Here is a 26,897-nt window from a genome sequence, read left to right as displayed (position 1 = left end):
AAATGATCTGGTCATTTCAGCATGTTGATGGCCGCCGGAGCGCGGCGCCCTCTCCACCGTTGTCGGCTGTCTTTAAACCGGTTGTACTGCTCCTTAATCTGTGTGATGCCCATAGGATCGTCACCGAAAGCTGTCTGAATAATCCGAATGGTTTCCACCTGGCTGTCGCCCAGTTTCTGGCAAAATTTGATGCAGTCGCGCTGCTCCAGTCGTTCCGCCATTTCCTTGCAAAGAAAAAACGCCGAGAGACTCCACCCATCCTCACACAAAGGCTGCTTACAAGCAAATGACGCAATCGACAGGTGTGAAAAAATTCACGCATGCGCACGAAGGTTCAAGGTTGGCTCATGCACAGACCTCGTATACCCGATTTTGGTCCTCACACAGAAAGGGTAAACAGTACAGAACAAACTTCCTGTTTTTCATGCATGCGCAGATAGCGAATATACAAATCTGGTACGGGGTACTGGCTGTAGGCATACAGATGATCCCATGACACATTGCAGGAGGGCTACTTCTGGGCATGCGCACTGATGCATGCAGTTCCCCTACTGGGTGTGGCAGGTAAAGTCAAGAGATGTGGATGGCTGGTTGTTGACCTGGATGGGTGTCAGACCCATCCAGGTCAACAACCAGTGGTGCCATCCTGCACATGCTATAGTGGTGTGCATGCTCCTAGACTTGTTTAGTCAGGACGAAACACCCAGTGATTTTTGTCATGGAGGTGAACACATTGAGGGATAAGTATTATAGGTGCTAAATCTTGAAGTAAAGCAATTTGGGTTTTGTTGCTTTACAGTGATGGACACTGAAAACCAAGTTTTTGACTGGCACATGTTTCTGGCATTATGGAGGATAGAGGACTTGTCTGTCCTGTTTTTGAAGTGGTTTTTGTTTTTGTGATTATGCTGCTGCTTATTCTTGGCTTGTCCTCTTAATCAGTTGACCAGTTTCCTGCACTACCTGTGGGCGGCTCCTCTCCAGACAGCGGTGGTTGTAGCACTACTGTGGCAAGAGATTGGTCCTTCCTGCATGGCAGGCATAGCTGCTCTTATAATCCTGATGTCACTACAAGCCATGCTTGGAAAGCTGTTTTCTAAATTCAGGTAAAACTTTCCTCCCCCTCTCCCCTAATAATAGTGATGATATAATAATAATAATAATATAATAATAATAATAATAAAAGTATGATTAACTTAAATCAAGCTGACAATTAGGGTTTTTTTTAAGTTTGGTTATCTTCTGTCTACAAATGAGCAAATGAAACCTATATTTGCCTAATTGCTGGACATACATTGCACAGTTTAGCAAAGTTTTGTTAAATTCCTGTTCTAACTGTATAATTGCATGCGATGAGCACATAAATGTGAGCTTAAGCTCGTGTGGTGACATAAACATGTTGGATTTCAGAACCTGGAACTGTACAACTGTTTCATAGAGGAGAAACGTGTTGCCTTGGCCATATGTGCCATTCTCTGTGCAGAAATGAAGATGTAAAAGTTACTCTTAAACTGGAGTGGATGGGCGTGTTTGCCTATCTGCTCATAAACCAGCCATTAACCCTCCTCACTTATTAAACAATCTTTGTCACTTTCTCATGTCTTTTTTTTTTAAGGAGTAAAACTGTCCTTCTGACTGATACTAGAATTCGTACAATGAATGAAGTGGTTTCTGGAATTCGGATCATAAAAATGTATGCCTGGGAGAAACCATTTGCTGCTCTGCTCTCTGAGGTCAGAAGGTAAAATAAAGGATTTTACTGTCAAGTCTAGTAGGGACACTTACTGTATGTGTAGTAGAGGGCCTAACAGAGTCCCCATGTATTACTCTTACATTTTTAACAATGTTGGCTACAAGTGCTAAAATTGCAAATAGAATTGCAATTTGTTTGTTTGTATTGGACTGAGTTGGAGCATGAAAACCAACAAAGAGCTACATTGTGACAGTTATGTGTGATTAATCACTTAATCTGGCAAATTAATCATTGCAATTCTGATTGATTTTCTGCTATGTCAAATGTGTGTCAATGTGTGTATACCGTTGTGCTCAACGTTTACATCCCTGGTGAACGTTTTGTTTTTTTCCACTCATGAACGCATTTTTGAGCTTTTTAATTTTTAAAAGGCATTATCTCAACTAAAATACAGATGTAAAGCTCAAATTTGGAATACACCGTATTCCGACACCCAGATACAGTAGTAAATTTCAAAATGGGATACAGAGCTAATTTTTCATTCTGTAGCATCCCAAAATGGCAGTTTGTCCATTCTCTCAAAGTACAAAATTTAAAAGAGCTGTACTAAAGAAGGATTCAATGGCTAATCTTCATATTGTAGAATACACATATCTGGGGTACTAGTTATGTGTGTAAAACATTGTGGTCATAATTTGAAGGGTTTTTGAATTACTGACTCTGGAAAATCGAACATGATCGTAGATGTCAAAAATAGGCCTCCAGTCTCTTATGATTGACCATGTGGGCAAGTGCTCAGCCACTTCATAAATTTTTTGTGGAGAGCATATTGATATACCAACTTTATGTCTTTTTTTTTTTTTTTTTTTTTTTTTTTTTTTTTTTTTTTTTATCTAGCTCAAATAAAACAAGTTCCCAAACTTTTTTAAAACTCAAGGGGACAGATCTTTTAAAGCTGTGGCACCTCGCCTCTAGAATGAGCTTCGCTGTTCGCTTTGCTCACTGGATTCTGTGGATGTTTTTGGACAGCAACTAAAGACACATTTTTTTAAACTAGCATTTTAGTTTCAATTTATTTTATTGTTTTATATTTGTATGTGTTGTTTTATTGTCTATTTATATTGTGTGAAGCACTTTGTGACCTTGGTCTGTGAAAGTTGCTATATAAATAAAGCTTTCTTAACTTACTTACACAAATGCCTTCATAGTAGAAAAAAAAATGCAAAGCAGGGTACTGTACATGGCGCAAACCAATTTTGAACCTGTGTTGCATATTCAGAAATTAAAATATCAGCTCTGAATGGAAGCTTAAGCTCAAAGTTGGTATTTATATTTGGCACCCCAAACTAATGGATCAACTTTGAAAGACAGGTTACTGAGCTTATATTTTTCTTTCATGGCATCATAAAAACATGTGGAGAACACACAAGATTTTGTGAACGAGATCAAGGACCTTCAGCTGGAGGCAGGATGAAACTATGGTCATTTAATGTGACATCGTTGTTCACCTGCATCCCCACTGCTGAGGCCATGGTCAGCTGTGAGGCAGAGGCTGCTGGAGGATGCATCTCTACTTGAAAGGCCCAAACTGCACCAGACCACATCTGCCAACTCTTGGAGATCTGTCTAAACACCATGTATTCCTGTTTAGGGGGAATTACTACAGGCAGATCCATGGTTGTGCGATGGGGTCTCTGATATCCCCCATTGTGGCCAATCTGTACATGGAGCTAGTGGAGAAGAGACCCTTGGAGTCGTTCATGCAACTTCGCCAGTCACTGGTTCAGATATGTCGATGACACATGGGTTAAAAATCAAGCAACAGGAAGTGGAGGCCTTTACAGAGCACATCAACTCAGTGGACCCAATATCAAGTTCACAAGCGCCTTGGGGCAACTGTTTGTTGTGATTTGGCGCTATATAAAAAAATTGATTGATTGATTGATTGACATGTGAGGATGCCAGAAACAACCATTTAGCCTTCTTGGATTGTGATGTTACAGTTGGAGAGAACAGGCAGCTCCAGACAGAGGTTTACAGAAAACCCACTCACACTGACCAATATCGCTCTTTGGCTCAACCACCCCCTTGAACACAAGCTCGGGCTGATCAGGACTCAACACAGAGCCCTACAGGTGCCCACAACTACAGAGGAAGGGCTAAAGAACAACAACATGTCGGAAAGCCCTCACAGTATGTGGGTACCCACGATGGTCCCTGGATAAAGTGCAGAAGTCCCAGAGAACAAAGAGACCAGATAGATAGGAGACAGAGCCAAGAAGAAGAAGAGTGTCTCTCCCCTACTTAGCAGGAGTAGGGGAAAAACTACAGAGGATGTTCAGACAGTACAAAATCCCAGTTTACTTTAAACCTGTTAACACCTTGAGACAGAAATTAGTTCACCCTAAGGACAGGGATCCCTAGTTACAAACAGAGCAATGTAGTGTATTCTATCAGATGTCAGGAAAACTGTAACGAACACTGCGTAGGTGAGACTAAGCAGCCGTTACCCAAAAGGCTATACCAGCACTGCAGAAAAGGCGCTGGTGGACCTCAGTCTGCAGTTCATCTCCACCTTAAAGACACTAACCACACGTTTGAGGATAAGGAAGTTAAAATCTTAGCCAGAGAAAGGAAATGGTTTGAGAGGGAGTGAAGGAGGCATTGTATTGAAACAGTTGAAACCCAGCCTTAACGGGGAGGGGGTCTGAGACACGCTTTGTCCCCTGTTTACAATGGGGTACTCAGGTCAAAGCAGTTTCAGTCTTTTGTTCATGGTAATGTGTCATTCACGTCGTCAGGAGAGTCGTCAGGAGAGCCGTCCAGGAGAGGCGTCAGTCCCATCATTAGGAGGGACAGCTGCCCTGTCATTAGAGGGTACTCACTAGAGCACAATAGGTGCTAATTAGAGCAATTGTTTAGACAATAGCCTATAGCAGTCTGCCTCTCGGTAGGAGGGGTCTGGTTAGGTTTAAAACTCCAGCTTTTGTGGCTTCTGTTATTATCTCTACAAGAGTCAAGACAGAAGTCAGACTACACAGAGCAAGAATTTTAGCTGAGGAAGCTTCTGCGATTTGAAGCGAACGTCCTCGCGTCAAGCAACCCAGTCCAGTCGAAGATTTAAGCTTCTCTGTTATGACCAGAATGTTTTACACACATTTAACTAATACCCCAGATTATGTTATATTCTACAATGTGAAGATTATCTATTGAATCCTTTCTTTAGTACAGCTCTTTGAACTTTTGTAATTTTTTGCGAGAATGGACCAGCTGCCATTTTGTGATGCTACAGAATGAAAAATTAACTCGGTATCCTATTTTTTAAATTTACTACTGTATCTGGGGTTCCCAAATAGGGTGTATTCCAAATTTGAGCTTTATATCTGCATTTGTAGCTGAGATAATGCCTTTTAAAAATGAAAAAAAAAGCTCACAATGCATTCGCAAATGTAAAGTAGGGTTGTGGGTACCCTGATAAAAAAAAATATATATATAAAACTACTTGGAATTAAGCAGAAATATTTTGCATGTGTCATCAGACATACACTCAAAAAAATATAAACGCAACACTTTGGTTTTGCTCCCATTTTGTATGAGATGAACTCAAAGATCTAAAACTTTTTCCACATACACAATATCACCATTTCCCTCAATATTGTTCACAAACCAGTCTAAATCTGTGATAGTGAGCACTTCTCCTTTGCTGAGATGATCCATCCCACCTCACAGGTGTGCCATATCAGATGCTGATTAGACACCATGATGAGTGCACAGGTGTGCCTTAGACTGCCCACAATAAAAGGCCACTCTGAAAGGTGCAGTTTATCACACAGCACAATGCCACAGATGTCGCAAGATTTGAGGGAGCGTGCAATTGGCATGCTGACAGCAGGAATGTCAACCAGAGCTGTTGCTCGTGTAGTGAATGGTCATTTCTCTACCATAAGCTGTCTCCAAAGGCGTTTCAGAGAATTTGGCAGTACATCCAACCAGCCTCACAACCGCAGACCACATGTAACCACACCAGCCCAGGACCTCCACATCCAGCATGTTCACCTCCAAGATCGTCTGAGACCAGCCACTCGGACAGCTGCTGAACAATCGGTTTGCATAACCAAAGAATTTCTGCACAAACTGTCAGAAACCGTCTCAGGGAAGCTCATCTGCATGCTCGTCGTCCTCATTGGGGTCTCGACCTGACTCCAGTTCGTCGTCGTAACCGACTTGAGTGGGCAAATGCTCACATTCGCTGGCGTTTGGCACGTTGGAGAGGGTTCTCTTCACGGATGAATCCCGGTTCACACTGTCCAGGGCAGATGGCAGACAGCGTGTGTGGCGTCGTGTGGGTGAGCGGTTTTCTGATGTCAATGTTGTGGATCGAGTGGCCCATGGTGGCGGTGGGGTTATGGTATGGGCAGGTGTCTGTTATGGACGAAGAACACAGGTGCATTTTATTGATGGCATTTTGAATGCACAGAGATACCGTGACGAGATCCTGAGGCCCATTGTTGTGCCATACATCCAAGAACATCACCTCATGTTGCAGCAGGATAATGCACGGCCCCATGTTGCAAGGATCTGTACTCAATTCTTGGAAGCTGAAATGTCCCAGTTCTTGCATGGCCGGCATACTCACCTTACATGTCACCCATTGAGCATGTTTGGGATGCTCTGGACCGGCGTATATGACAACGTGTACCAGTTCCTGCCAATATCCAGCAACTTCGCACAGCCATTGAAGATGAGTGGACCAACATTCCACAGGCCACAATTGACAACCTGATCAACTCTATGTGAAGGAGATGTGTTGCACTGCATGATGCAAATGGTGGTCACACCAGATACTGACTGGTATCCCCCCCAATAAAACAAAACTGCACCTTTCAGAGTGGCCTTTTATTGTGGACAGTCTAAGGCACACCTGTGCACTAATCATGGTGTCTAATCAGCATCTTGGTATGGCACACCTGTGAGGTGGGATGGATTATCTCAGCAAAGGAGAAGTGCTCAATATCACAGATTTAGACTGGTTTGTGAACAATATTTGAGGGAAATGGTGATATTGTGGATGTGGAAAAAGTTTTAGATCTTTGAGTTCATCTCATACAAAATGGGAGCAAAACCAAAAGTGTTACGTTTATATTTTTGTTGAGTGTATGTGGGTACTTGTAAAAAAAAAATCATGAGAATCCGAGTCAGTGACCCGGGAAGAGTTTGGAAAATCTGATGATTGCACATGGTATGACCCCACTTCTTGAATTAAAAATCTTTAATGAACACAGTGCAGTTTAAAATCTGCTCTGTTTTCTTGAAATACCGGAAATGGAGTTTTGAGTATTCTTCCAAGATGTACACATTGAGAAATAATGAACAAATCTACAAATATTAAGTCTTCTGTTTGTTTATTTTTTTAATCATAATTCTACAGGTTAGGTCCAGTATAGTTATTTGGTGCTTTAAAGCTACTGTGTGTATGATTTAGGTGTTTTTAAAATGGAATATACCCAGGCATACACATAACTGGTGCTTGTATGTGCTAAGAATAAATGATGCCCAGCAAACACCATGAGGGGAAGCGTTTCTCAGAAGGAACTCAGTGACGACATATTGTAGGAAAAGTGCTTGACTCCCTTCCTGCTGCATGTCGTTCATTTTTAACATATATCGTGTCTAATTATATCATTCATAATCATGTGGTCATTAGGTGAATAATTACCTGCTGCAATGATTTGATATTTTTTCTTCAGCTCAGAAACAACCCTTCATACCTACTTGGGAGGGGCGCCCTTATGGAGGTTACCATGTTAGAGCACCATGTTGTTACAGTAGCCCAAAAGGAACATTAGCCTTTCCCTGTCTACTAGTTACTAGTGCAGGGTAACAAATTTGAGAACCCTCATTTTTGTGAATTCAAAGCTTATACATGTTGCTTATTAAAAAAGAAGCCAAGGGGAGCATGAGTCCCAGTCACCAAAGAAGTGAAACATGTAGTGAAACTATCATGACTGGCAATGGCATAATGGATGACACAAATCCTACACACTGTAGCTTTAACTCTGGATATATGATAATTTCTTTTTTTGCAAAATGTGTTTTTAGGAAGGAGATCTCCATGATCATGAAAAGCGCCTACCTACGAGGCCTCAACATGTCATCCTACTTTTGTGCCAGCAAATTATTGTGTTCATCACAATCATGATCTACGTTCTTCTGGGAACACCATGTCAGCCAGCCAAGTGTTTGTGACAGTTTCGCTGTATGCTTCTGTGCAAGTCACTGTCACCTTTTTTTCCCGAGTGGCATTGAGAAGCTGTTTGAGAGCCGTGTCAGCATTCGCAGGATTAAGGTTGTTGCTTGGTGTTATTCAGCGAATTTGATTTCAATAATGAACTTGTGGTTTCGTGTTGAAATGAGGTATAGTCCAGATGACGACAAAGTGATTAGCCCAATTATGAAATTTGACATTTTCTCCAAAATTTTCCCGAGTGCTTTTTTTAACAGAGCAAGTAGTTTTCGACACAGCATTTCTGAACATCCTAGTTTTATTTTGGATGCTTACATTATTTTATTATTTATTTATTATTTATTATTTTACATTATTTTGTCAAAATTATTAGTCTCACTGATCCTGACAGTTGTGTATCCTTTTTTTTCAGGATAACAACCTGTTCTTGTTTATTGTAGTTTTCAACAAAACATGTCTTGAGGAATTCCAACCCATCTTCTTTGGTGAATCGCTCAAGCTCCTCCACATTTGATCATCTTCTGGCATCGACTCTTTCGTTCACCCCATAGATTTCCAATGGGATTCAAGTCGGAGTTTTGTGCAGGCCAGTCAGTAACGTTCACTTTGGTCCTCAGGAGGTAGTTCTTCACCAGGAGCATTGAATGTTTTGGATTGTTGTTGTGTTGGATGACAAACTGACAACCCAGACCCAGTTTTGCTGCTGAATGCTTCAGTTTTTCTTTCAAAATTTTTACATATCCTTCTTTCTTCATGATTCCTTCCACCTTGAGAAGATTCTCAGTTACAGACACACCGAACCATCATAATATTCCCACTGCTCTGCTTCACTGTGGGAATGGTGTTCTTTGGGTTATACACCTCTCCCTTTTTTCTCTGAACACAAGCAATATCTCTCTAACCTAAGAGCTCTAGTTTCGTGTCATCTGACCAAATAACATGCTTCCACTATGCTGGCCATACATTGCACAAAACCGACAGTTTTTCTCTCACTGTTGTTATGGTTGAAAACCCAGTCTCTCTCTCTCCTTCTCAGTTTCAGTGGAACTTTATTGACATGGGAAACATATGTTTACGTTGTCAAAGCAAGTGTTATAGTAACAATTAAAAGTTAAGTCCTCTCTCTCTCTCCCTCTCTCTCTCTCTTGTTCCCTTTCTTGCTGGCTCTCTGTCTCTCTCCCTCTCAAGTCTTTCAACTGTAAAATAAACCGTAAATTTCTAAATGTATCACCAGCAATGCTCACGCAACAAACTCTGGATTAATACTGAAGAATTTGTATTGATTTTTTTTTTTGCCATTCAGGGAAGAGAAAATTAAGCTCTGTTCAGCTCTGCTCCTGACTGCACTCTGAGCTGCTGTTTGGTAGCATTTCACAGCCTCGGGATGCTGAAGTGGCTGATTTTTTTCAGTAACAATTGAGTTTATTTTTTGGAAAAATCCGTGCTCTGCAACACAGACAATTTGAACCCCAGAGCCGGGTGGAAATTTGCCACTACCAGTGGTTTAAAACCCTCGGCTACGGTGCGCAGAAGAAACAGCTAGTCTTCATCTCAGAAACCTCCCCCCCCCATGCTGAGCAGCAAACAGAGCAGAGAGCCATCAGCAGCAGTTGAGAGGTTTCACGGACGTGGCTTTCTCTGGTATCGGAAAATGCAGCAGCTTGGATCAGTATTTTCCAATACTTGAATTATGTTGGTATCGGAAGCCTATACCAATACTGGATCGGATTGATCACAACCTTAGCAATATAGCCATCAGATTCAAATGTAAATTGCAAACCTAACAAGTGTCATTGATGAAATGTTACCACATAATTTGTGACATGCAGGCATGGGAATTTTCAGGATTTTTCCTAAATTCTGTATTTTTTTCTGGACAAAATATTCCTGACATTTTTGTCAAGCTTCTGTTTGCCAACCAAAATAAGGCTTCAAATGGGTCTAATTTTGCCCAAAACCCAGGAACTCCTACAGTTGGCCTCAGACCGACTTTCAGGATGTCTCATTCATATTTCTGGACACTATGATTATGACACTATGATTGTGGCTATGTGTGTATTTTGTTTAATAAGATGATTTATTGCTGTGATTATTCCTTGTATAACTCTGAAGTTTAACCATTTCCCCCTTTTCTTTTGTGCTCCTCCAAGGGATTCTTATTGCTCAGTGAGATCAGTAAAAGCAGCAGTGTGCTGCTGCCAAAGGACAAGGAGGATGTCTCTGTGGAAATCCAGGATTTGCTACTGGGACAAGGTAATTAGCAACACTGCTGGATATGTATTTTCTTGTGATTGTCTTGCTAGAAAGCCAAGTTTGTATGTTAGCAAGCAGTCTTAAGAATGTGTGCACATTGAACCTATGGCTGAGAAAAGTAATTTAATTTTAGCAAGGATTGGTCAAGGATAAAGGTCAGAGGTCAAATTTTCAAACCCATATAAGATATATGAAAATGGTTAATTTTATGAACATAAGATCAGATATTCTCTTGTCAGTGAATGTTTGAAAGCCCATATAACATATTCCATTCCTGATATTGAAATATGGGTGTTGAGTCGCTGTATTACACTGCTCTCTGTGCAAGGATTTTTCTGAATAGGCTTCAGTCCCAGCTACTTGCTGCTCAGCAACAGAAGCAGTGTGGCTCTATGATTAAAACATGAATCACTGACCGCACACAACCTCGGGAAGTACTCACAGAATGCAAGTGTGAATATTGACAGTGCTTCTTTGCAGCTTGTTTTGATTTTTGCAAAGTAACTGATTCATTTTACTGGACTGCTCAATCAGACATCCTGAAAATGTGTGGGATCCCCAAGACATTGCTGGAAATCATAGCCAGGTTATACACCAGTGGTGTCTAAAGTATTCCAGAAAGGGCCAAGAGGGTGCAGGATTATTTAAAAAAAAAATGAGGTGGGCTTCATAGATAATTGGCAAAGCTTCTGGGGAAAACCTGGTCTTGTTAGGAGAGACGGCATCCATCCCACTTTGGATGGAGCAGCTCTCATTTCTAGAAATCTGGCCAATTTTCTTAAATCCTCCAAACCGTGACTATCCAGGGTTGGGACCAGGAAGCAGAGTTGTAGTCTTACACACCTCTCTGCAGCTTCTCTCCCCCTGCCATCCCCTCATTACCCCATTCCCGTAGAGATGGTGCCTGCTCCCAGACCACCAATAACCAGCAAAAATCTATTTAAGCATAAAAATTCAAAAAGAAAAAATAATATAGCACCTTCAACTGCACCACAGACTAAAACAGTTAAATGTGGTCTATTAAACATTAGGTCTCTCTCTTCTAAGTCCCTGTTAGTAAATGATATAATAATTGATCAACATATTGATTTATTCTGCCTTACAGAAACCTGGTTACAGCAGGATGAATATTTTAGTTTAAATGAGTCAACTCCCCCGAGTCACACTAACTGCCAGAATGCTCGTAGCATGGGCCGAGGCGGAGGATTAGGATCAATCTTCCATTCCAGCTTATTAATTAATCAAAAACCCAGACAGAGCTTTAATTCATTTGAAAGCTTGACTCTTAGTCTTGTCCATCCAAATTGGAAGTCCCAAAAACCAGTTTTATTTGTTATTATCTATCGTCCACCTGGTCGTTACTGTGGGTTTCTCTGTGAATTTTCAGACCTTTTGTCTGACTTAGTGCTTAGCTCAGATAAGATAATTATAGTGGGCGATTTTAACATCCACACAGATGCTGAGAATGACAGCCTCAACACTGCATTTAATCTATTATTAGACTCAATTGGCTTTGCTCAAAATGTAAATGAGTCCACCCACCACTTTAATCATATCTTAGATCTTGTTCTGACTTATGGTATGGAAATAGAAGACTTAACAGTATTCCCTGAAAACTCCCTTCTGTCTGATCATTTCTTAATAACATTTACATTTACTCTGATGGACTACCCAGCAGTGGGGAATAAGTTTCATTACACTAGAAGTCTTTCAGAAAGCACTGTAACTAGGTTTAAGGATATGATTCCTTCTTTATGTTCTCTAATGCCATATACCATCTCGTCAATAGTTTTACATCCTCATTGAAGACACCTTTGGATGCTGTAGCTCCTCTGAAAAAGAGAGCTTTAAATCAGAAGTGCCTGACTCCGTGGTATAACTCACAAACTCGCAGCTTAAAGCAGATAACCCGTAAGTTGGAGAGGAAATGGCGTCTCACTAATTTAGAAGATCTTCACTTAGCCTGGAAAAAGAGTCTGTTGCTCTATAAAAAAGCCCTCCGTAAAGCTAGGACATCTTACTACTCATCACTAATTGAAGAAAATAAGAACAACCCCAGGTTTCTTTTCAGCACTGTAGCCAGGCTGACAAAGAGTCAGAGCTCTATTGAGCCAAGTATTCCTTTAACTTTAACTAGTAATGACTTCATGACTTTCTTTGCTAATAAAATTTTAACTATTAGAGAAAAAATTACTCATAACCATCCCAAAGACGTATCGTTATCTTTGGCTGCTTTCAGTGATGCCGGTATTTGGTTAGACTCTTTCTCTCCGATTGTTCTGTCTGAGTTATTTTCATTAGTTACATCATCCAAACCATCAACATGTCTATTAGACCCCATTCCTACCAGGCTGCTCAAGGAAGCCCTACCATTATTTAATGCTTTGATCTTAAATATGATCAATCTATCTTTATTAGTTGGCTATGTACCACAGGCTTTTAAGGTGGCAGTAATTAAACCATTACTTAAAAAGTCATCACTTGACCCAGCTATCTTAGCTAATTATAGGCCAATCTCCAACCTTCCTTTTCTCTCAAAAATTCTTGAAAAGGTAGTTGTAAAACAGCTAACTGATCATCTGCAGAGGAATGGTCTATTTGAAGAGTTTCAGTCAGGTTTTAGAATTCATCATAGTACAGAAACAGCATTAGTGAAGGTTACAAATGATCTTCTTATGGCCTCAGACAGTGGACTCATCTCTGTGCTTGTTCTGTTAGACCTCAGTGCTGCTTTTGATACTGTTGACCATAAAATTTTATTACAGAGATTAGAGCATGCCATAGGTATTAAAGGCACTGCGCTGCGGTGGTTTGAATCATATTTATCTAATAGATTACAATTTGTTCATGTAAATGGGGAATCTTCTTCACAGACTAAGGTTAATTATGGAGTTCCACAAGGTTCTGTGCTAGGACCAATTTTATTCACTTTATACATGCTTCCCTTAGGCAGTATTATTAGACGGCATTGCTTAAATTTTCATTATTACGCAGATGATACCCAGCTTTATCTATCCATGAAGCCAGAGGACACACACCAATTACCTAAACTGCGGGATTGTCTTACAGACATAAGGACATGGATGACCTCTAATTTCCTGCTTTTAAACTCAGATAAAACTGAAGTTATTGTACTTGGCCCCACAAATCTTAGAAACATGGTGTCTAACCAGATCCTTACTCTGGATGGCATTACCCTGACCTCTAGCAATACTGTGAGAAATCTTGGAGTCATTTTTGATCAGGATATGTCATTCAAAGCGCATATTAAACAAATATGTAAGACTGCTTTTTTGCATTTACGCAATATCTCTAAAATTAGAAAGGTCTTGTCTCAGAGTGATGCTGAAAAACTAATTCATGCATTTATTTCCTCTAGGCTGGACTATTGTAATTCATTATTATCAGGTTGTCCTAAAAGTTCCCTGAAAAGCCTTCAGTTAATTCAAAATGCTGCAGCTCCTGACAGGGACTAGAAGGAGAGAGCATAGCTCACCCATATTGGCCTCTCTTCATTGGCTTCCTGTTAATTCTAGAATAGAATTTAAAATTCTTCTTCTTACTTATAAGGTTTTGAATAATCAGGTCCCTTCTTATCTTAGGGACCTCATAGTACCATATCACCCCAATAGAGCGCTTCGCTCTCAGACTGCAGGCTTACTTGTAGTTCCTAGGGTTTGTAAGAGTACAATGGGAGGCAGAGCCTTCAGCTTTCAGGCTCCTCTCCTGTGGAACCAGCTCCCAATTCGGATCAGGGAGACAGACACCCTCTCTACTTTCAAGATTAGGCTTAAAACTTTCCTTTTTGCTAAAGCTTATAGTTAGGGCTGGATCAGGTGACCCTGAACCATCCCTTAGTTATGCTGCTATAGACTTAGACTGCTGGGGAGTTCCCATAATGCACTGAGTGTTTCTTTCTCTTTTTGCTCTGTATGCACCACTCTGCATTTAATTATTAGTGATTGATCTCTGCTCCCCTCCACAGCATGTCTTTTTCCTGGTTCTCTCCCTCAGCCCCAACCAGTCCCAGCAGAAGACTGCCCCTCCCTGAGCCTGGTTCTGCTGGAGGTTTCTTTCTGTTAAAAGGGAGTTTTTCCTTCCCACTGTCGCCAAGTGCTTGCTCACAGGGGGTCGTTTTGACCATTGGGGTTTTTTACGTAATTATTGTATGGCCTTGCCTTACAATATAAAGCGCCTTGGGGCAACTGTTTGTTGTGATTTGGCACTATATAAATAAAATTGATTGATTGAATTGATTGATTGATCATCAGACACCTCTGTCCAGTGATGTTACATCCCAGACACCTCTTGGCCTCACAGGCCAGGTTTCCAGAGACTGTCTTTATCAAACCATCCAAAACATAGTTCGGCGAGTCTGATGATGTGACTACAGTCTCAGTCATCGGTCTTTGTCTTTGGATGCACTCATACCAAGTACACTCAACTCTTAATTTTCCTGACCATTTCCATTGGCATACCAGTTAATTTATTGATCATCACACAGATGATTGTAAGTGGTGATGTGGTTTTTTTTTTCTTCTTTTTTTTCATGTTGCTCTAGAGATTAAAGTAAGGTATTCAAAGCCTTTCTTTCTTTTGCAGTGGCATTTCCAAACCATGCAGTTATAGCATTTGTAAGAAGTCTTTCAATGCAACTATGATAGAAATTTAAGAGAATATTCTTAAGAGTGAATTCTTTCAGCTTACGCAGAAAAAAAGCCGCTGTCGAGACTTTTTAACAATTTCACTGGTGTTATACTGTAATTCCAGCTCAAGTCATCAGATAAAAACACTCCAAGAAATTTACAATTTTTAACTGCATATCAGCGCCATTTAATATGATGGGAACATGAGATCCCATCTTATTATCATCATAAGATCACACCATTAATGTGATCTTACTGGCAAATCTGAATGAGATTCAGTGTAGTAAGGTATTAAATTGTTTTCTTGTGTCATGCTAGAGCTGAATGCTGGCTCTGTGGGTCTGGCTTTGTCATATTCCATCACACTAATGGGAATGTTCCAGTGGGGCGTTCGGCAGAGTGCAGAGGTGGAGAACTTGGTAAGATCATTCACATTGTATGATTTACGGAGTCATTCATTAAGAATGTACCACCGAGTTCTGTGAAATTGTCTCTTTTGTTAATGCCCATCTCACTTTGCTGTTTTGTAGACACACTGTTGCTACATAAGGTTTTGTGAGTAAGTTACTTCATTTTCAGGTAAAAAAAATTGTAATAAAATGGCATTGCTGTTTCAGCATAATTTTTTTAAATACATACTGCTTTAGTGAACAGTAATCGAGAGGACAGGTGTCAGCTTGCCTAATAATGTAGCTTCCAGAAAGCTTTAGAAGAGTCACCAGTCTCAATTCAGGGGCCACATCCTACGAAGGCTGCCTTCACTGACTGTGTGTGCCATAGTGACGCGACCAGTCTGTCTCTACTCGGAGGCTCTTTGGAATGCGGCCTTCTTTCTCCTGAAATAAAGGCTACAACAATTGTGTTCTTCATGACCCAAACAATGCCAAGAGTCATTGTGCATTTTATTTTCCAAGACAAAATTGTTGATGAATTAGAAAATCAAACAGCCCATTTTGGGCACCATATGCACAATTATAAATACATAATGTTACAAATAAATAAGTATAAATATTAATTATAAATAAGTATTGAAAAGGGCCTTTATTGTCATTGTAAAAATTGTCCTCTACATTTAACCCATCCCACGGTTAGACACAATCCAACCACTAGGAGCAGTGAGCAGCCACAGTCTGGTGCCCGGAGCCCAACTCCACATGTAGTCAGTGGCAAAGAAAGGAGCAGACCCTAAATAAGCATGTTTTTGATTGTGGGAGGAAACCGGAGTGCCTGGAGGAAAATCACGCTGACACAGATAAGCTAATGATGTTGTTGTCCATTCAGCTGCTCCTGTATTGTTCGGCGTCGCCAAAGCGGATACAACCAGATCCGCATCTGTGTTTGGCACAGGTTTTATACTGGATGCCCTTCCTGACACAACTCCAGTCTTACCTGGAGAAACATACACAGCCGCTGGTGTTCTGAAGAGGTCTCCCATCCAAGTACTAACCAAATCCTGCACTGCCTAACTTCTGAGATCTGACGGGATCAGGCTGACACAGAGCAGACCGGCTGCACGGATAAGCTAATGATGCAGTCACAAAATGCTTCATGGGCTAGAAAGTCTCATTTCAGAATGGTTGGTTTGGTCTCCGCAGCCTTGTAAGGCCAGAGGGTTGTAGAATACAGCCTTTGAAGTGTACACACTCTGTGCCATGTGTTTGTTCATGATACACCATTGTTAAGTCTGTCTTTCAGACCCTAATGTCAAAATGACATGATCAAAAAATATCCTCACGAAATGTGAACCTCTGTCAGAAATCAGACGGGTCAGTGTGCCGTGCTGCGCAAACACTTCACTGTCACCAGCCTCCGCTATTCCAAAACACAGTTTTTAGTATGTTTACATAAGTTGAAGTAATGCTTGACTGCTTATCATGAAATGAGAGTCCGAGGGAAATAATGTTCAGGGGCCAGTTGTAATAACCAGGAGAACAGGTGTCTGCTTAGCTAACAGCATAGCTTCTGGCTACCTGTAGCCAAGTCAACATGTGATGTTGAGGTTTCCACAACTGCTTCAATTTACTGACAATTTAAAACAACAACAAAACAGAGCATTGGCAAATGGACACCAGGCAGAATGAGGTTGCAGTTAACTGTTGTAGCTTACCTCGCTGAGCTGTGCACCTGACCTTCATGTTACACACAATGATGAAGAAAATGAATACGTCACAAGTGGAGCTTATACACAGTCAGTGAGTGCCTCCAGTGGGTATTTGTGATACTACAGTTGAGAGCAAAGCATGAACGCTTGTAACTGTTGTAAAACTCAGTTCAGTTAAAACAATAAATTCATTACACAGCTATTTCATTGTTGGTTTTCAGATGTAGCACTACATTTGAAATGTGCATTTAAATTCCTATTTCAAAGATATTGTACCAGAATTTGTCTTGGTATAATTCTTGACTGTAAACAGCACTGATCAAGTTTTAGTTTGACTTTTTGGTATGAACATGAAGCTAATGTCATATAAAGACTACATTATGGAGGTAAATGTGCAGAAATTCATTCCAGAAACAGTTTCTTGCATCTTCAGATGATTTCAGTGGAGAGAGTGGTGGAGTACTCTGAACTGGAGAGTGAAGCACCCTGGGTCCTGATTGGCCCAGTAAAGGCCTGATAACCTTTGACCGGGTCAACTTCTCCTACAGTCCAGATGGACCGCTGGTCCTGCACAACCTAAGAGCAACAATCATACCCAAAGAGAAGGTCAAATATTTCATTTTTACAGCCAAAAGCTTATTTGATGTTGACATCCGGCCTGAGGTGATTAGAAGTTCTGGTGGCTGTTATAAAAAAAAGCTACATCTTCTGTCCTGTATATTAGGTTGGAATTGTGGGTAGGACAGGTGCTGGCAAAAGCTCGTTGATCTCTGCGCTCTTCCGCCTGGCAGAACCTCAGGGAAAAATCTTCATTGATGGAATTTTGACCTCTGACATCGGTCTCCATGACCTGCGTCAGAAGATATCCATCATTCCTCAGGTAAAGAGGTGAATCCAGTTATTGTGTGTCTTGTTTTTTTTTTTGTTTTTTTTTTAACCAAATTATTTTTGCAGTTGTTATGTAACTCTGTGGGATGGTCATGTGTTGCATAAAAGTTTTAACAATTTATCATTGATGTTGATCAATTTTCCTGGAAACTACTGAAAAGATTCAATTTAGATTCAAAGTAAATGTCTCTCCTACAAACAAAGGCCTCTCTTTTCTGTAAACAGTGTTTGAGTAGAAATGCAAATTGTATTTGCAAAAAATGTAGAATGAATCTCGTAACTTGGGAACATAAACAAGACGTGATTGCAGCAAGGAACATTTGAGTCCGATTAGCTACATGTTATATAGACTCAAGGACATCATATGCGATATGAGACGGACAATATCTTTAGATAGAGTGCATCCGGAAAGTATTCACAGCAGTTCACTTTTTCCACATTTTGTTATGTTACAGAATTATTCCAAAATGGAGTAAATTCATTTTTCCCTCAAAATTCTAATCACAACACCTCATAATAACAACATGAAAAACTTGTTTTTTGGCAAATTTACAAAAAAAAACCTAAGAAATCACTTGTACGTAAGTATTCACACCCTTTGTTCAATACTTTGTTGATGCAGCTTTAGCTGCAATTACAGCCTCATGTCTTCTTAAACATGATGCCACGTTTGCGCATTCCTCTTTGCAGCACCTCTCAAGCTCCATCAGGTTGGATGGGGAGCGTCGGTGCGCAGCCATTTTCAGATCTCGACAGAGATGATCAATCGGACTCAGGTCTGGGCTCTGGCTGGGCCACTCAAGGACATTCACAGAGTTGTCGTGAAGCCACTTCTTTGAAACATCAGCTGTGTGCTTAGGGTCATTGTCCTGCTGAAAGATGAACCTTCACCCCAGTCTGAGGTCAAGAGCGCGTTTAAGCAGGTTTACATCCAGGATTTTCTGTACATTGCTGCATTCATCTTTCCCTCAATCCTGACTAGTTTCCCAGTTCCTGCCCCTAAAAACATCCCCACAGCATGATGCCACCACCACGCTTCACTGTAGGGATGGTATTGGCTGGTTGATGAGCAATGTCTTGTTTCCTCCAAACAAGCTCAATCTTTGTCTTATCAGACCAGAGAATTTCGTTTGTCATGATCTGAAAGTCCTTCAGGTGCCTTTTTGCAAAGTCCAGGCGGGCTGCCATGTGCCTTTTTCTAAGGAGTGGCTTCCATCTGGCCACTCTACCATACAGCCCTGATTGGTGGATTTCTGCAGAGATGGTTGTCCTTCTGGAATGTTCTCCTTTTTCCAGAGAGGAATGCTGGAGCTCTGACAGAGTGACCATCGGGTTCTTGGTCACCTCCCTGACTAAGGCTCCTCTTCTCCAATCACTCAGTTAAGATAGGCAGCCAACTCTAGGAAGAGTCTTGGTGGATCTGAACTCCTTACATTTATGGATGATGGAGGCCACTGTGCTCATTGAGACCTTCAAAGCAGCAGAAATGTTTCTGTACCCTTCCCAGATTTGTGCCTCGAGACAATCCTGTCTCAGATGTCTACAGACAATTCCATTGACTACATGTTTGGTTTGTGCTGTGACATGCTGTCAACTGTGGGACCTTATATGTAGACAGGTGTGTGTCTTTCCAGATCATGTCCAGTCAACTAAATGTACCCCAGGTGGACTCCAATTAAGCTGTAGAAACATCTCGAGGATGATCAGTGAAACAGAATGCACCTGAGCTCAATTTTGAGCTTCATTTCAAAGGCTGTGAATACTTACGTACAGTAGTGTTTTTCAATTCAACAATTTCACAATGACTGAGATGTATAAAGGAGAACCATATATACGAGGTCTATTAGAAAAGTATCCGACCTTATTATTTTTTTCAAAAACCATATGGATTTGAATCACGTGTGATTACATCAGACATGCTTGAACCCTCGTGGGCATGCGAGAGTTTTTTCACACCTGTCGGTTACGTCATTCGCCTGTGGGCAGTCTTTGAGTGAGGAGTCGCGCACCCTCTCGTCGATTTTTTCATTGTTTAGGAATGGCTCAGAGACTGCTGCTTTGTTTGATCAAAAATTTTTCAAAACTGTAAGGCACAACTGAGTGGACACCGTTCGATAAATTCAGCTGGTTTTTGGTAAAAATTTTAACGGCTGATGAGAGATTTTGGTCTGGTAGTGTCGCCGTAAGGACGGCCCACGGTGCCTGACGGCGATCTGCGCTTCGAGGCGGCAGCGTCTCGCCGTTTCAAGTTGAAAACTTCCACATTTCAGGCTCTGTTGACCCATTAAGTTGTCAGAGAACAGAGAACTTTCAGAAGAAGTCGGCATGAGGAGTTTATTCGGACATTCCATTGTTAACGGACATTGTGTAATGAAAGAACGTGCGGGCAGGGTCGCATGTCGGGCCGGACCCGACCGCGGGGGGTCGCGACAGGAAAAACACCTCCGTTGGAAACCTTAACGGACAAGCGCCTGGAAGCGCTGCAGGACGTCCCGCTCTGTGGGAAGTCCTTACAGCGACAGAAACACCCCATAATCTCTCATCAGCCGTTAAACTTTTCACCGAAAACCAGCTGAATTTCTCGAATAGTGTCCACTCTGATATTCCTCACAGGTCCAGAAAAAAGTTTGATAAAGCAACACGCGCCGTCTCGAGCAGCGTGTGAAACAAAGGAATTCAGCCGAGAGGGCGGGACCACATCTCACTCAAGGCCTGCCCACAGGGAAATGAAGTCACCGACACGCGTGAAAAAACTCACGCATGCGCACGAGGGTTCAAGCATGATTGGTGTAATCGCATGTCAATCAAATCCATATAGTTTTTTTGTTTTTTTTATAAAACTGCCGGTTAGTTTTATAAGATACCTCGTACAGTAGTGTTCAGAATAATAGTAGTGCTATGTGACTAAAAAGATTAATCCAGGTTTTGAGTATATTTCTTATTGTTACATGGGAAACAAGGTACCAGTAGATTCAGTAGATTCTCACAAATCCAACAAGACCAAGCATTCATGATATGCATACTCTTAAGGCTATGAAATTGGGCTATTAGTAAAAAAAAAAAGTAGAAAAGGGGGGTGTTCACAATAATAGTAGCATCTGCTGTTGATGCTACAAACTCAAAACTATTATGTTCAAACTGCGTTTTTAGCAATCCTGTGAATCACTAAACTAGTATTTAGTTGTATAACTACAGTTTTTCATTATTTCTTCACATCTGCGAGGCATTAATTTTGTAGGCTTGGAACCAAGATTTTGCTCGTTTACTAGTGTGCTTGGGGTCATTGTCTTGTTGAAACATCCATTTAAGGGGCATGTCCTCTTCAGTATAAGGCAACATGAGCTCTTCAAGTATTTTGACATATCCAAACTGATCCATGATACCTGGTATGTGATATATAGGCCCAACACCATAGTAGGAGAAACATGCCCATATCATAATGCTTGCACCACCATGCTTCACTGTCTTCACTGTGAACTGTGGCTTGAATTCAGAGTTTGGGGGTCATCTCACAAACTGTCTGCGGCCCTTGGACCCAAAAAGAACAATTTTACGCTCATCAGTCCACAGAATATTCCTCCATTTCTCTTTAGGCCAGTTGATGTGTTCTTTGGCAAATTGTAACCTCTTCTGCACGTCTTTTATTTAACAGAGGGACTTTGCGGGGATTCTTGCAAATAATTTAGCTTCACACAGGCGTCTTCTAACTGTCACAGCACTTACAGGTAACTCCAGACTGTCTTTGATCATCCTGGAGCTGATCAATGGGTGAGCCTTTGCCATTCTGGTTATTCTTCTATCCATTTTGATGGTTGTTTTCCGCTTTCTTTCATGCGTATCTGTTTTTTTTTTTTTGTCCATTTTAAAGCATTGGAGATCATTGTAGATGAACAGCCTATAATTTTTTGCACCTGCATATAAGTTTCCCCCTCTCCAATCAACTTTTAAATCAAACTACGCTGTTCTTCTGAACAATGTCTTGAACGTCCCATTTTCCTCAGGCTTTCAAAGAGAAAAGCATGTTCAACAGGTGCTGGCTTCATCCTTAAATAGGGGACACCTGATTCACACTTGTTTGTGCCACAAAATTGACAAACTCACTGACTGAATGCCACACTACTATTATTGTGAACACCCCGTTTTCTACTTTTTTGTACTACTAGCCCAATTTCATAGCCTTAAGAGTGTGCATATCATGAATGCTTGGTCTTGTTGGATTTGTGAGAATCTGCTGAATCTACTGGTACCTTGTTTCCCATGTAACAATAAGAAATATACTCAAAACCTGGATTAATCTTTGTAGTCACATAGCACTACTATTATTCTGAACACTACTGTACGTGTTGTTTTTTTTTTTTGTAATTTTCAATAGATTTGCAAAAATCTTTAAAAAAACAAAAAAAAACAAGCATTTTTTTCATACTGCTATTATCGGGTATCATGTGTACAATTTTGAGGGGAAAAATTAATTCATCCATTTTGGAATAAGGCTGTAACATCATACAATCTGGGAAAAGTGAAGCGCAGTGAATACTTTCTGAATGCGCTGTATATTGACCAGAACAATGAAATTATGGTAAAAATATCAGAACTGAGTTTTCCTTGGAAGCTGACAAGACTTAACCTTATCAACAGTATGAGGAGCTCTGATTTCTACAATGAGATCAAAAATTACTCCAACAACCTGCAAAATCAGCTTTAATGCGCTTGCTGCTTTACACCTTCAGGATCCTGTGCTGTTTACTGGCTCCATGAGGAAGAACCTGGACCCGTTCAACCAGCACACAGATGAAGAAATGTGGAACGCTCTGGAGGAGGCAAGTAACAGCTACAGAGAGAAGCATGTGCCCATAGACATAGTATGGACAGTGTTAAAGATGCACTGGAGGACGGCCTTCGAAAACTAGCAAAATTCAGAGGCTTTTTTAAAATTTATTTAATTAAGTGTATGAGCTCCTGTGCAGTATCAGACATCTCATGCTAGTATAATTATAGGGGCATTAAAGGTATTATGTAACCTGAGGCTATAATTTTATTTGACTGACAGGAGACAAACAGACTGCTACACTGAGTCACTTCAATTCCATTATTTATCTATTACCACAAGTCCAGTCATGCTCAGAATTACTGGCACCCCTGTAGTGGCAAATAGAAAACTGGAATAGAAAACATGGTGATTCAACTACAGTTTGCCAGAAAACACACAAGACGAGCTTAGGTCCGGTTTTCCTTCTCTCTCTGTCCAACATGATGCTGTGACGGGTGCTGCAGGAGACAGGTTTCACTCTATGCAGTTTTTCCCAATCACATCGCCAGAAACCTGTAACTTTTTGGCATTATATGGGGGACAGAGCGATCAGCATATCTGTCCACCCTTGCTTGTACCTTGACGATTTAGCCTGCGTATGCCGGCTGTATTAAAAATGCTGGCGTGCACTTGCATACGTCTAATAAATTAATGCAGCTGTCACACCTTGACAATTAACCAACGTATGCCGACAGCCCCGTTTCCACCTAGTGGTTCGGGTCGGTACTGCACGGTTAGTGCGGGTCAGAAACAGAGTAATTTAACATTATTTAATTTTTTTATTTTCATTTTTTATCTTGGTAGACCATTTTCATTGTGTACAAAATGCTGATGTGTGGATTGGCTGTGGGAAATGATGGTGTGAATGAATGGAGTGCTGTGACTCCTTAAACTTTTAAATCATCGTCACTGTCATCTGATCAGACCTGATCAAGTCATCACAGACCTGAATAATGAAACACTGTGATGATTTAAACTTTTAAAGCTCCAGTCAACCGCGATCAGGTGTGATCAGACCTGAATGAAGTGTTGTGTGATCTGTCGGTGTGGTGACCACACCTGATCGATCAGGTCGTCTAATGGTCACACCACAGCCATGATGCTTTAAAGAGTTACAGCGCATTAATCTGGTATGATCACCCTGATTGATCGATCAGGTCATCTGACGGTCACACCACAGCGACACCGCATTAAAAGTTTAAATCATCACAGTGCTTCTGTGTGATCACCGCGCAACACTGGCTAGAGAAACGCACCTGCAGCAGAAAAACCACAGAGGAACTTGATTGCTACATTTCCAGCCACAAAAGTATTTTCAGATGTCATTTTCAAAAATCAGGAGCTTTATGTGGCTTCATGTCTGTCTGTGATGGTGAATTGGACTGAAATGAACAGATCAGATTTACCCATGTGTGAATGAAACGGTGTGTTTGCATGAGGGCCGCAGGTTTCAGCCAGTCAGTGTCCAGCATTAATGGACGTATTTAGACTTATGAGTAAATTACAAGAAACGTGTGCCAACAATCACATAACTTACCCACAACTTATGTCCAAAATGTGCGGGACGTATTAGTCACATGTTGGCATGCGTTGAAAATTTTCAGCATGCCCAAAATTTTTTGAGGAGCTCACTTTATTAGAATCTACATCAGTGAGCTTCAGCGTGTTTTAACATGCTTCAACTTGCTCTTAACTTATAAAAACAAACTTACCTTTAACTTATTGGACTTATGCCAGTGATTTTAATATAACTGGCATATGCTGGGTAAATCGTCAAGGTGTGACAGGGCCTTTAGCGCAATATCTCAAGAACCACTTGGCCAATTTCATTCATATTTAGTGGAAGAGTGTGCCTGGGTGGGCTCCCGACACTTTGTATTACTGATTTGTCGGGTTAGGGGGATATATCATCTCCTGATGACTCTTGTTCAGAATTGTCACGGGTGCTCCCTCATTAGGCTCCTTCTTGCACAATCTTAGTTTTTGAGAACTGCATATTCCAGACAGATTTACCACACAGTGCATATTTCGTATTGATTGATGAAAATAAAAGTCCAAGACATTCAGTGACTTGGAAATGTTCAATATCCAACTCCCTTATGCAAAAGAAATGATTGTTAAAAAAAGAACACCACCACCACAAAAAAAAAAAAAATATTGTTATGAAACTAAAGTCCAACAGAGCAACAAAAACTAATCAAAAGAAGACACGAGGAGGAACTCGTGATTGTTCCTAGAAAAACCCTGTGCAGCAATCGGAAGGGAAACACACAGGATGCCCCAAGAAACCTGAAAGAAAACCCTTATGTGCAAGCACCGTGTCACGTGACACATCTTCTGACTTGTCTAAAGAAAACTATAAAAGTGACAGAAATAAAGTAAAATTATTGTTTGCAATGGAAGAGTGACTGAATACACAACTACAAAGTGCAGACTTGAGTCCCAGAGTAGCAGACTGTTTGTTAAGTTAGTTTGTATTGTCACGCTGCTTCACAGTCTTTAAGGCAGCCAGATTTCCCAGAGTCTACTCTAACTAGATGGACAAAATGAGTTCCATGGATCCTAAATTTCCCATGTGGTCCAAAACATTGATGAAGTCTCTGCTGGTGTTGTCTTCGTCTCTGCAGGTGCAGCTGAAACCAGTTGTGGAGGAGCTGCCTGGTAAGCTGGAGACTGTTCTGGCTGAATCAGGCTCTAACTTTAGTGCCGGTCAGAGGCAGCTGGTGTGTCTGGCTTGAGCAGTCCTTAGGAAGAACCGCATCCTCATCATCAATGAGGCTACAGCCAACGTGGACCCCAGGTACCAAAGCCAAGAGCTCATCACCACAGCATTCATCAGTGTAAACTGCGCTGCAGCTAAACTATAACTGGTTTCTTCTGCAGCAAAGCTAAATGATCAGTCATTATGTGTGGTGGCCAAGTGGTTAGTGTGCTCGGTTTTAGTATCAGGTTCAGGTTTGCGGTTCAAACCCCACCCCTGCCACATTTCTCCATGTAATGTGGAATGGCGTCAAGAAGGGCATCCAGTGTAAAACGTATGCTATTTCAACATGCAGATCCACCTCACATTTGCTGTGGAGACCCCAAATGCAAACAAGGGAGCAGCCGGAAGGACTTACTTTACATGTGTTGCATCTATTTGACTTATTTACTGCAGCCACAATAATATTATTTAAATTGAATGTCATGTTTCTGGAAAGTAGAAATGTTGACTGATATCAAAACTTTTTATATTGCAGCGTAGGGTTGAGCCGGATACTCATTTCAGATGAGTATCTGGTACGGATAAAGCATTTTGATGATCACGAGCATGATACGAGTAAAACTCAGCAATATCTGTGCTCGTGCTGAAGGAAAATCCTGATTGGCAACTGACTGTCTTCACGCTCTGTGATTGGCCAGTCACTCACAGCGCCCATCCCTCCCTACAAAGACGCGTCTCTGCACCCAGAGACGTCACTCTGGCACACAGACAGCAGGATCTCTCTCTCTGTACTTGGCTTGATTCTATCTCATGTTGCTCTCTCAGTATTCCTTAGGTTTTCTTCAATTCGCCTCTATTTTGGTTTGCATGGTATTTAAAGTTACTTGGTGAACTTGTTTCGTAACGTACATGGTGCATTTGACAAGACACAGCTGAAATTGGCTCGTTGGTCACCGCCTACACTCCGCTCATGTTTGTTTTTAACCGTATGTTTGCTTTTAGTTTGGCTGGTGATATAAAGTCAGTTGGAAAACTTTGCTCGTGCTGAACGCGGTGCTTTTGAGAAGAATACAGTGAACAAGGCTGAGATATTATTTCCCTGTTTGCTGTCACTGGATGTTTGCATGATTCACCAAGTTTCCACAGATCATTAAAAAAGAAACCGTCTTAGAACAACCTCTCTCTCTCCCTCTCACTCAGTCACACACATGCACACTTTAATCAACATTGTTTAACTTTGTGTGGGGAAAAATTCCAAGAACAAGTAGTAAAAATAAATAAATAAATAACTGAAAAAATCATCGTTTGATCATAAAATAAAAACAATAATAAAAAACTTATGTTTAGTATGACAACTCTTGTTCATACATACTGAGTTCAGAATTTCCTACTACATTGAATGTCAATTCTGAGGCTGTTCTGTTACTCATTCATACACTTAAGAATATTCATGTTCTGAGTTTATAAAAAAACTTGTTCTGTAAATAGTTCTCTTTTGTGATCAAATCATTATTGAATCTCAAATTTGAGGCTGTTCTGTAAATAGTTTTCAAATAAACAA

The 26,897-nt window shown here is 40.9% G+C and overlaps 1 protein-coding gene and 1 pseudogene across 2 annotated transcripts in view; both read left to right on the top strand.

The window, feature by feature from the left end:
- Window positions 1-26,897, top strand: part of LOC117515689 (multidrug resistance-associated protein 4-like) — a 216,465-nt gene that overhangs the window by 175,425 nt on the left and 14,143 nt on the right. The gene's annotated exons all lie outside the window — the stretch shown is intronic.
- LOC117518774 lies at window positions 10,296-25,499 on the top strand (annotated as a pseudogene).

This window comes from Thalassophryne amazonica, chromosome 1 (assembly GCF_902500255.1).
Source record: "Thalassophryne amazonica chromosome 1, fThaAma1.1, whole genome shotgun sequence".
Lineage (NCBI taxonomy): Eukaryota > Metazoa > Chordata > Actinopteri > Batrachoidiformes > Batrachoididae > Thalassophryne > Thalassophryne amazonica.
This window is presented reverse-complemented; position numbering and strand designations above follow the sequence as displayed.